We start from the raw sequence: 13,056 nt of genomic DNA on the forward strand, positions 1-13,056 counted from the left end.
AAGATAAGTTTTGATAATAATATAATTTAAGATAAGATAAATTTAGATAAGATAAGTGCACATTATATAAGACAAAATAAGTTAAATCAAACAGACCATGAGGAAGGCCAAAAAAAGTTTTCAAGTTCCTATTATTAAACAACAAAAAAAAATTATTGTGTCACTAAGCTTGATTGTCATTGATCAGAAGTATTATATAAAAGGTGAAACAAAATGAATGATTACCTGTTATATTTTTATATTTTCAAAGTATGACAACTAAAATGGTATGGGAGAAATATAATACTTCAATTTCTTTTAATTAATCTGTATTCCTTCCCGACATGTTTCATTTTAGTTGATTCATTTTCTTATATTTTTGTAACTATTCTTACTTATGACCTTTTATACACTTAATTAATCAATGTGTGTATGTAATCTAACGTAGTTGGTAAAGTCTTGTGGTCGAAGTGGTACCCAAGGCCTATAATCGATGCTCATCTACATTATTTTGCTTACTCGCTTATTTACACAGAAAAATGTTTTATACTTAGGTGACTCATCTTCTTAACACTACAAAAAAAAAAATGCTCGTATGGCGACAGAATTTTAGAAACAGACTTGTATCCATTTCTAATTTAAAGACGACAAATTTATACTCTATGTTTCTAAAATAAGTTAGAGATGGATTTTAAAATTCGTCCCTAAGTTAGAGATGGATTTGAAAACCATCCCTAAGTTAGAGACAAATTTTAAAATTCGTCCCTAAGTTAGAGACAGAATTATCAGATCATTTATGATGTGTTTTACCAATTTCTCCATACTTTGTTAAAAATGTTAGATATAATTTAGAGACGGATTTTTATATTTCTTCTCTAATTTAGAGACAAGTTTTAAATTCCATCTCTAATCTAGAGATAGAATCTTAAAATCTTTTCTCTAAGTAACGGACAAATTTTTATTTCTTTCTCTAAATTAGGGACAATTTTTTAATTCTGATCTCTAATTTAATGCACTTTAGAGAATTCGTCTCTATATTAATAGAGACAAAAAAATTATCAGTCTCTAAACTAGAGACAGATTTTTATTTCCCACCCTAGTTTAGATATGGATTTGAAAATTCGTCTCTAATTTAAATGATCATATATTTTTAATAATGCATTTTAGAGACAGATTCATATATTTGTCTCTAGTTTTAGCGACAAATTCATATATTTTTGCGTCTAGATTAGGGACGGATATATTCATCCGTCTTTAAATTAGGGACGAATTTATAAATCTGTCACTAATTTAGACAAGTAAATATTTTTTATAACGCAATTTAGAGACAAAATTCAAATTTGTTTCTAAGTTAGAGACGAATTTTTATGACCATCTCTAAGTTAGAGACGGATGTTTAAGATCATTTTCTAATATTTCTTCGGTTTTTTCACCAAATACCCCTGATAAAAAAATTTATTCACCAAATACCCCAACTTTTTTCAAAATTCACCAGATACCCCTTACTTTAAAAAATATTCACCAGATACCCCCAAAGTTGACAGACGTTAGTCACCGTTAGTGTTTATTTACATGTTTGCCCTAAGTCAACCTAATTAACCCTAAGTCAACCTAATTAACTCTAAGTCAACCTAATTAACCCTAACTAACCCTAACCAACCACCCCACCTTTTCCCCCACCACCCACCCACCACCCCACCTCTTCCCCCACCACCCATCACCCCACCCCCACTCCACCTCTTCCCCCACCACACCCACCACCCCCTCCCCCTTTCTCCACCCCTGCAACCCCCTCCCCTTCCCCTGCAACCGCCGCACAACCCCCCTCCCTTCCCCTTCCCCCACAAACGCTGCCCAACCCCCTCCCGTCTCCTTCCCTTCCCCCGCAAACGCCGCCCAAGCCCCTCTGAAATGAAAAAAAAATCGATTGCAGGGGTTTCAAAGGTGCGCGAAGGGACGGGGAGGGGAGGGGGATTGCGCGACGGTTGCAGGAGAAGAGGAGGGTAGGGGCGGCACGACTACAGGGGAAGGGGAGTAAGGGCCGGCGCGGCTGGCGGGGAAGGGGATGGGAGGGGGGCTGGGTGGTGGGGGTTTGTAGCTGGTGGGGCTGGGGTTGTTGGGGGTGGTGGGTCAGGGGAGAGATAGATGGGGTTAGGTTAGTTTGGTTTTTAGGATTTTTAGGTTAATTAGAGTTTTTTAGGGTTTTTTAGGTTAATTAACACTGTCATTGAGGGTATTATTTGTATTTTTTAAAAAAGTTTGGGGTATATAGTGAATTTTGTTAAAAGTTAGGGGTATCTGGTAAATTTTGAAAAAAGTTGGGGTATTTAGTGAATAAATTTATTTGTCAGGGATATTTGGTGAAAAAACCGATATTTCTTTCAATTATTGTCAATTCCCCCACGTAGAAGTAAACTACGGTGTACTTGCTATGAGTTTCTCCTTGTGACTTAGAGGTCACAGGTTTGATTCCTACCAATTGCAGTTCTTAGGAATAGCATTCCCCTTATCATTTCCCACTAATTCCAAGAGCCTTGCCTACAAAGCCGGACCATGTTGACTAGACCGAGGTTCCGAACCGATGATGAGACCGAGTTGAACCAAACAACTAGCAATAGGTGATTAAAAAATTTCCCTAAAATTAAAGTCGGATTTCAAAATCCGACTCTAAGTTTATGGACGGATTTTGAAATACGTCTCTAAAAATGAACTCAAAATTAGAGACGAATTTGAAAAACCGTCCCTAAAATTAGTGATGGATATTAAGATCGGCCCCTAACTTTAGAGACAAATTTCAAAATTCGTCTCTAATTTTTGCTACGAAATTAGAAACATGTATTATTCTGTCTCTAAATCCGAGATGGATTTTTTCATATTCCATCTCTAAGTTCGTTTAGCGATGAGGACTTTAGCAATGGACATAATTTGTCTCCGAATCGTCAAAATTGGTCGCTATATGTACTTAGAGATGTTCGTCGCTATAGAGTGAATTTGTAGTGTAACATGTGTGCCAATTAAAAAAAATGAGTATATTAAAAAAGAAACAAAGGATGTACTTTAAATGAAGTCCACAATGTACAAAAACAAAAGGAAATTTTTTAAGTTTCCCGTAAGGTTTAGCGTGATTTCAAAATTAATCCTCAAATTTGGGGAATTTTTCATATACCCCTGAATTTTGTGTTTAGACTCAAAATACCCATACTAATGAGATTAGGATAACAAAAGTTGGGTGGTTTAATTAAGGCGTGAGAATGGAGAAAGAGGGTGTGTGTGTATTATGTTTGAATGATGGTAGTGGGAACATTAAATGCAAGAAAGTAAAAGAAGAATTGGAATAGGTAGTGAGTGAAAAATCCCCAAAAGCTAGGGTTTTTTTTGGCAAAAAAACTCACCCAACTTTTCAGTGATTCAAACAAATGACGAATTTTTTCAAGAAGAAGACCAAATCCTCTTATGAACAGATAATTTCGTTCACGTTAATTGCGTAATCTTTAAGATATCATCTATTTTCATATGTCTTGTTATTGAAACTATGATGTTAGGGTTTTTTCCCCAATTTGTGGCCTCGAAATTGATTGTGGGGTTTTTAGTGTAGTAATTTTGTAAGATTTGAGGTATCTTTGAATATGGTTGCGATTCTGTTAACTGCGCCTTATGAACACAATGGTTATAACATAAGAGTAAAAGACACTGATGAGTATAGTTTCTTGTGTTTGCTACAAGACTTAGAAGAAGAAGATCACAAGCAAAATGTCATGCCAGCCCCAAACCTTGTTATTAAGTATTACCCACCTGAGATTCAACAATTAGTTGAGGTTACCTGTGATGTGCATCTTATTAATTCGGATGTTTAGTTTGCTTTGGAATGAAAAAGAGATAGATTTGTACATAACAAAATCAGAAGTTCCTTCTAGTGTTGTTGAGGGTTATCATAAACTGAAAAGTGGACAAGGAATAGAAGGAAAGAGAAAAGATATAGAGGAAAAAAAAAGTGGGTTGAGAGTCAAGAATGATTGAGAAGAATGATGGAGGAGCAAGATAGGTTGAGAGAACAAACGGAGAGGGAGGATGTAGAGAGAAGACATAAGAAGAAGAAGAAAAAGGAGGGAGGAAGAACAAGAAAAGAGGGATGAGGTCATAGATATAGAGCCTTTATCTAAAGAAGTCAATTTGTTTGATGTTGATGAGGATCTCAAGGGAGGAGTAGAGTATGTGAAAGTAACACTTGCGAAAAAGAAAAAGTGGCTTAGTCCCAGGAAAGTCTTAGAGGGCTAGCATGTAGCCCAAGTCAAATCCATTTGTTGTTACCCCTCCCAGGCCCAACTCTACAGTTATCCAGGCCCAAAAAACCCCACAAAAATCAATTCCCGAGGATAAACGACCCCTAAAAAATTAGCACCAAATGCCACTCAAACCCAATAAAGTGATGCCCAACCAAGAAAAAGACCACTTTCCAAACCCAACCCAATTGAATACCTTGTCAGCCAAACCCAACCTACATAATCCAAGCCAGCTAATTCATTCACTAAACCCAATGAACACTCCCATGCCAGCACCTTCACCTAACCCACCCAAACCACAAAAACGCATAGAAATCCTCCCAACAAGAGAGACCCAAAGATAATATTTAAAAGGGGGGGTACCTTACAACCCTCACAAAGGCAACAACATAGATAATCTACCCCTGACCAAAGTGTACCACAAGAAGCAGGCAATGATGAACAAAATGTGCATGAGGAGGGTTTTTTTTGTGGGGGGTATCTTGATGATGTTGTTGAAGGAGATAGTTATATGCAGAAAGTAGGGACTACTCTGTGGAGGTGGGTATTTATTTGGTAAGGTTGAAGGTTGATTAAAGAGGTACACTGTCGTTAATGCCAGCGAAGACTGTTCCTGGAGATTGCATGCATATGTCTTGCCTGATAAAGTGAAATGGGCTATTAAATCTCTAAGTGATCCCTATTATGTTCACAAACTTGAACATAACCTAGTGGATGGTATTAAGTGGCTTGCAAGGAACATAATGGATCGGGTGAGGGCTAATTTTGAAGTGTCATTTCAGTCACTTGTTGATTTAGTGTTCAAGAAATTTGGGATTATGGTGCCTATGTCCACTATGTATAAGGCTAGAGCAGAAGCTGTTAAGCAAATCCAAGGAGTACATGAGGAATCTTATGGTCAGTTGCCCCATTATGTCTATGTCGTTAAGGAGAAAACACTAATGCCTTTGCCTTTATTAGTTGGATTAATGAAGGCATTGTACTCCACCATCATTTAAGCGGATTTATATTAATTATCTTTGGTGCTATGCTCAACAGGATTATAAAAGGGTGCATACCATTAATTGGTATTGATGGTTGCCACTTGAAAGCAAATTAACTTCAAAGGTTGCTTATTATCTGCAATTTCCCTAGATCGAAATCAACAGATATCTCCACTAGCATATGCAGTGATTAGTTAGGAGAGTTCCGACAATTGGGACTATTTTGTCAAGAGTTTAAGGCTATCTTTGTCAACATTAGACATGGATGATTGGAGTTTTATGAGTGACAGAATGAAGGTACCGCACTAAACCTTATTTTTGTTTACATTATTTGCTATTGATGTCCTAATTATTGCTAAATTAATCATGCAGACAAAGTATGGTGGACCAAATTTTCAAGCATACTTTTTGCAGCCTATAGATGCTTACAATGTATGGGTCTTCATCAGAGCAATGACGGAGAACAGGAAGCTGAATGTTTCTGCTTATGATTATCTTATGAAGTACCACTGAATTTGTGGGTCAGTCATAAATTTGCCACGTCCCTTTGTTATGATGATAATACAAACAACTTCATAGAGTTATCTAATGCCACCTTGGGTCTCGACAGAGTTAGACCAATCATGGGATTGTTGGAAGGTATGGCCACTTTTACAAAACATGAATTGTATATGTTTATGTAATTTCAATCCCTCGCATTGCCTTGTATAGCAGCCATTAATAGAATAAGCTGCATGGTTACAATAGCAACAAGACGTACATCATGTGATGATTGGCCATGCACTAGTGGAAAAATAAGGAAGGGTTGCGCTAAAAAAAGCCCTTAGGGCTGCGCTTTTTGACAGCAGCCCTTTCAATAGCAGCCCTTCACTTTTTAAGTAGGGTTGCGCTTTACAAGCGCAGCCCTTCACAACGAAGGGCTGCGCTTTTACCTAAAAAGCGCAGCCCTTTTAAGCATGAAAGGCTGCGCTAATTGTTAAAAGCGCAGCCCTTTTGACCCAAAAACAAAAACAAAATAAAAAAATTTGTTTTTGCATTTTTTTATGTCAAATTGACACAAAAATCAATTCTAAACTGATAAAATTATAACAAAATCACAAAAATAGATATTCAGCCAGATATATATTATCGCAAAAACAGATGAATATATTATAACAATAATATTATAATTTAAACAAATAAATTACAAAAAGAAAAATTAAGAAATGATATAAATGAAACCAGATCTAAGAAAAATTAAAAATTAAATTACAACAATAATAAATCTGGTTCATCTCAAAACTTTGTAATACCTAAACCTATGATTGGAAAAAAAACCAGATCTACCTTCACCCCAAACAAAAACGAAAAAAAAAAAACAGATCTAAGGAATAGAAGAAGTTCTGGATCTGAACGGCCGACGAAGAGTAGAGAGGAGAGATGACAAAACGCAAATGAACCGCCGACCAAGTGAACGACTCACGAACTAGATGTCGCCGGTCTGATTTCGACAAACGAGCGAACAACATGATTGATTCCAAGAGTGTGATGACGACAAACGAACGAAAAGGAAGAGGAGAGGGAGATTTTTGCGCGATGACGACCGGAGTTCATCTGTTTGTTTGATTTTGGGAAAACGAAAAGAGAGAGAGAGGGGGAAATTCCAGGAGTGTGATGAGAGGGAGGGAAGATGGGAGGGGCTGGGAGCATTTAGGATTGATTTTGAGTGAAGGGAGGAGAGAGAATTTGAGTGAAGGGAGGAGAGAGAGGCATGCGAATGTGAGGGAGGAGAGAGAGAATGAGAGTGTGAGAGACGAGAGAGACTCAGAGAATTTAAGTGAAGGGAGGAGAGAGAGGCAGCGCTTCTTTTCAAAATAAAATAAAAAAAAAAGCCCATGAAGGGCTGCGCTTGTCCCAAAAAACGCAGCCCTTCATTTAAAAGGGCTGCGTTTGACTAAAAAGCGCAGCCCTACTTAGTCAGAAGGGCTGCGCTTTTTCTAAAAGTGCAGCCCTACTAAGTGAAAGGTTGCGCTTTTCTTCAAAAGCGCAGCCCTTCTGTTATGTAGGGCTGCGTTTTTGTAGAAAAGCACAGCCCTTCACTAGTAGGGCTACACTTTTAGAAAAAGCGCAGCCCTTCCTTTTTTTTCCCTAGTGATGACATGAACTAAAACCTAATGCCAAGGAGGAGCTAAGGAAAAACAATGAGGATTCTAGAGGCTGCCTGTTGCATATGTTTGGCAAATGACAATGAGGTTTTTAAGGCAATAAATTATTCCCTTTAGATATGAATGTGATATCTTGTATGTGGGGCAAGTGGCAAATGATAAGGATTCCTTGCAAGCATGATTTTAGGGTTATCAATAACAGTAGACTTAATGCTTCCCTATTTATCTTAAGTTATTACACATCTGCCACATATACGATAACTTATCAACTCAATATTGTGCCCATGCCTGATCCTTCCTACTATGCACCTACAGATGTCCCTATTATTGCACCACCTAGGGTGAAAAGGATTTTTGGCAGACCACCTAGAAATAGAAAAAGTTAGCCTGGTGAGCATAAAGGAAGTGGAAAAAATCTATCACTATCAAATGTACCAAGTGCAATGAGCTCAAACATAACAAAAGGAGTTGCATTAGAGGCTTGACAGCAACTCAACAGAGGTTCGCAGGTCGTGGAAGAGTATAGGTGTGGAGGAGAGGATGTCCACACAACGTACTGTTGAGAATGAAGGTGGCAACAAAAAAAGGGAATAAAACCCAAGAAGGCAGAGTACTCAACTGCAAGCTCTTCACCTTAAGTGTCATGTTTTCGGTTCTGTAATTACACAATTGTAGTTTATTTGGATTATGAAGGTTTTATAGTTATCAATTTAGGGCAGTTTTTTTTTTTTTTTTTGCTATAATCAATATATGTATTTATCAGTTCTAATTTAGGATAGTTTTTTGGATACAAAGAATTTTACTTCCTTCGTTTCATAATATTTGCAACACTTTCTATTTCGAGATGTTTCAAAATATTTGCTACACTTTCTTTCCTTATTTAGTAAGTTTAGGGGGGTAAAAAGACAACATTACCCTTACTTAAAAGATAAAAACTGATTGGTGGCCCCTAATTAATCCCTAAACACATTACCTAATTTAATGATTTCCACCATAATTCATTTAACCCAACCACTTGTCAGATTCAAACCCCCAACATTTAATCAACCTAACCCCCCATATTTCTCAAACTTTCAACTCTCCCTCCTCTCTCCTCTTCTCTAATCCCTATTCTTGAACCCTAATACAGAAACCCTAGAATTTTCAAGCAAAATCCATACCTCCTTCTCTCATATTCATCCTTAAACACCAAATTAAAATCATGGCTGGAAAATTCCTCCCCAATTTAAGCCCCTCAACTGATGTGTTGTTCGAGACTGATGACGATAGGGAAACAATGTTAATCAAGGACATATGTGACTCCTTCGAGCGTAGATCTTCTTGGACTTGCCGTTTTTATGAATCAAGGGTGCAGAACTTCATATGGGTCCCAGCGCAAAGAATGCTCTTGAATCTATGTTGAGCAGTTGGAGGAGATGGAGGGTTTCAATTTGGGGAGGCGAGGCCCATATTACCACCCAAATTGGCTGCGGAAAACGTTAAAGAGGACAGTGATTGTCAGATTTTGGAGGATTTTACTTTTTCCGATGACTCGTCGTTTGAGGGTGAGAGGGAGTTTATTGATATTGATAGTGAAAAGGAGGAACAAGAAAAATTAGGATTTTGGAGTGGATGGTGAAGTTAGAAAAAATTATGGACGATGAAGTGATGCATGATATGGTGGATGAGCAGAAACAGGGAAGTTATTCTGTTCGTAGGCCCTATATGTTGAGGTCTTGCATTGAGATTTGCATGTTACTGAAAAACGGGGGTGAGAATGAGGGTAAAGGGAAGGAGGTTGCTGTGGGTAAAGGGAAAAGGGTGGTTGTAGATCGTGGGAGAAGGGTAGTGGTGTTTATGGCGGAGTAATAGACTTTACACCGCCTAGGTGTGGTCCTTTGGGAAATTAGATATTGAGAAACTCGATGTTAGGAAATAACCATTTCGGTTAATATAATCGGGGATATAAGATAATGAATGAAAAATATGAGGTTTACTTCTATAGATGAATTATTAGAAGTTGAGGATTGTTCGCGTTATTAGAATTTTAGAGAAATGAGAATTTGAACTTATGTTCTTTTGAAGTCGTATTTGAAAATTAGTACAACCTAATGCTTTGGGGCTACTAAAGTGTGAGATGTTAATTAGATGAAAAATTGTGCGATTTTAACTTGGCATGGATCATGTGAAAAGTTCGAGGTTGAATAGCTTGAGGATATAACCGATGACTAGTAGAGTAATAAAGATTAATGATTAGTGAAGTATCTTTAGAGGCATGAGTGGCGATATGTGATTTTTGAGACAAAAAGATGCTTATAAAAAAAATGCAGGTATAAGGATTCTAGGACGATTAGGAATATATTATGGGATGATTAAAAAGATTAAGCCATATGGTATTCTAAGAGGGTAAGGATGTAATATCCTAAAAACTTAAACGTGTGTAAGTAAATAATTAATTATGATAAGTAGTTAAAATATATCTTATTTTTATTGTTTCGCTAATTCAACAAGAAGGTTAGTTTTGTTTTTAAATCACTAAAGCATAAAAATATTCACATTTCACCAAACTTTTACAAAGCCACGTGAAGTGGATAAAGAGTAGAGCAAATTTTCTGATTTTAAGATTACAAAAATAAAATGAGTAAAAGTTTCAACCACCTCCATAACTCTTGCCTTCTTCCTCACTCATCCATGACACTTGGCAAACATGCCAACATCCTCCATTCTTTCTCCTCTGCCAAAAATCTATCCTCCAATCTATTTTCTTCCTCAGTCAACAATGCAGAATGTTTACTTCAAATTCTTCCTCTAAACTACTGAATTAGTGCTCTTAAATCCACTATAAATGGCCATGAAATCCATCACCAAGAACACCATCATCAACAACGAACTTCATCCTCTTCTCTCTCACCTCACCACCATCTACGAACCACCTTTTCAAACACCACAAATTTCAGTCATATACTCGCCGGAAAACGTGACCCAAAGGAACCTAAAAAGAAAACCCATTTTTCTCTCTCTCCTTTGTTCGGGTTTCACACACCACCACCATCTCCCACCACGCGCGATACTAGATCTCGCGTCGCGCATCAGCCGCCATTTCCCCTGCTTCGCCGTCGCTCGCCGGCCACCGCCGCGCCAGCACCACTCACGTCTCTCTCTTGTACCTTTTCTTCACCCGTTGTTGAACCACGCAAGACAACTGACGACCCGCGCCACACCGCCGGAGATCGTCATCGCGTTGCCGTCACTATCGGCCACCTGCACGCTCGCCGGAGCTCCTTCCCGCGCACCTCGTGGTTCGTCGTTCATCGTTGCTCAAAATAAGAGCAGAGGTATTGCCTCTGTTTTATTTTTTTCTGAAGTTTGTTCTATTTTAAAGCCCAAAGAATGCCTTGCTTAGTTACATTAATTTGGGCCTTGGAGCTCTACCAATTAATGGACTGATTTAATTATTTCATTTAAGCCACTTCATTTAGTTCTTACATTTATTATTGGGCTAATTTTATGGACTAATCTGGTTATATATTATGTCAATAAACCACTTAATTAGGCTAAACTTGTACTAAGGATTAAACTAATTAAATTATGCTATGTTAAACTAACTATTCATATTAGTTAAATTTTATAGAGGAGTAATGGTAACAAGTTAAGCTTATATATTGATTAGTTTAATTCAATAGTTAACTAGTTGGTTAATTTATAGATTTTATGACATTAAGGTTATAAGTATGATAATTTCAGGAAATATGAAATATTATAAGTAATCATTCTAGCTTAGTAACAACCACACTTTAACTTAACTATGGGTTAAACGAGTAAATTGATAGCTTAATAGATTGTTAACCACTATCCTAAAATTTGTGAATCATGGTATAATGTCGTTTTTAATAAAATATATTCATTTTATAACAAGTACTACTTATAGTGGCAACAATTAGAATATGAAACTCTAATTTATTTACAAGTTATTATTAACATGAATTACAAATCAAGATTAACTTGTTACTGCGACCTAGATATGACTTTTACGTTTAAAAGAAGCTTATGATAAATAGCATGGATTGTAAGTCAAATTAAGATTAAAATTTATGCTCGCCTAAGTATGACACCTAATGAAATAATATGTTAAAAAAGTCGTCTTAGTTAAATAGTAACAAATTACGTTATTCACTTCTCAATCAGATTAAAGGAAGGATTATTACAAGCCTCCCCCGGCTATCAAGGTTGTTAAGATGGAATTCCGGTAACGTCTACCGCTAACACACGCATTCCCCTTCGAAGTATATATTTTATGATCATGATTAATATTATATTTTATATATGGATCGCGGGAAATGAAATGCTTTATGATGGTTATGAATGATATGATGCTATGAAATGATGATGATGATGATGTTATGATGAAATGAAAGAATATAATTATTCACGATGATGATGATACGTTTAAAAGAAATGAAATACGATAAATTCAAGTAAAAGACGGTTCTTGGCAAGTATCCCGTTATCTTGGGTCGTGCACATACCTCCTGGCCGGTTAATCACCTCCCGTTTAGTGAGGGCTATTGTCCTCACATGGCACGCGCATTCTATATTCTGGGCATTAACGCCACCTCTTGTTTAGTGAGGGCTTTTGTCCTCAGGTGGCTGCCTCCCGTTTACGATTTTACTATGTTTGGGAGACATCCCTTCTGTTGTATGAGCCAAGTTACCAAAGTAAAAGATATATGATGATGATGATGCTAAAGATAACGAATGATGATAATGTTTTATGATTGTGATTTAATGCTTATGTTTACGAAATGGTTTTTACTATTTCTCTCCTCCCTATTTGCTAACAAAATGAATTGAAATGTATTTACGATGTTAGGGCAGTATGTTATTGAGCCTCGGCTCATGACGTTTTGTTTCATGTTTTAGGTATGGAAGAACAGTTGTGGATCACTATTATACTATGTTATGGAGATTATGTATGATTCTATGAGGTTTTAGGATATTTTTTATGATGGATAAACAAGTATTATTTTACGATGAGTAATTGTACAGTGAATTTTTAATTTTAGGCTATTAGTTTATTTGTGGGCCATAACCCACAGGATTAAGTTATGCTTCCGTTGATGATTAAGGTTATGTATTTGTCGGGGCATTACAGAGGGGTATCAGAGCCGAAACCTAGCCGAAAGTGCGGAGTAATAGACTTTGCACCGCCTAGGTGTGGTCCTTTGGGAAATTAGATATTGAGAAACTCGAGGTTAGGAAATGACCATTTGGGTTAATATAATTGGGTATATAAGATAATGAATGAAAAATATGAGGTTTACTTCGATGGATGAATTATTAGAAGTTGAGGATTGTTCGCATTATCAGAATTTTAGAGAAATGAGAATTTGAACTTATGTTCTTTTGAAGTCGTATTTGAAAATTAGTACAACCTAAAGTTTTGTGGTTACTAAAGTGTGAGTTGTTAGATGAAAAATTATGTGATTTGAACTTGGCATGGATCATGTGAAAAGTTCAAGGTTGAATAGCTTGAGTATAATCGATGACTAGTAAAGTAATAAGGATTGATGATTAGTGAAGTATCTTTAGAGGTATGAGTGGCTATATGTAATTTTCGAGTTAAAAAGATGCTTAAAAAGTTGCAAGTATAGGGATTCTAGGATGACTAGGAATATATTTTGGGATGATTAA

This window comes from Beta vulgaris, chromosome 5 (genome assembly GCF_026745355.1).
Source record: "Beta vulgaris subsp. vulgaris cultivar EL10 chromosome 5, EL10.2, whole genome shotgun sequence".
Lineage (NCBI taxonomy): Eukaryota > Viridiplantae > Streptophyta > Magnoliopsida > Caryophyllales > Amaranthaceae > Beta > Beta vulgaris.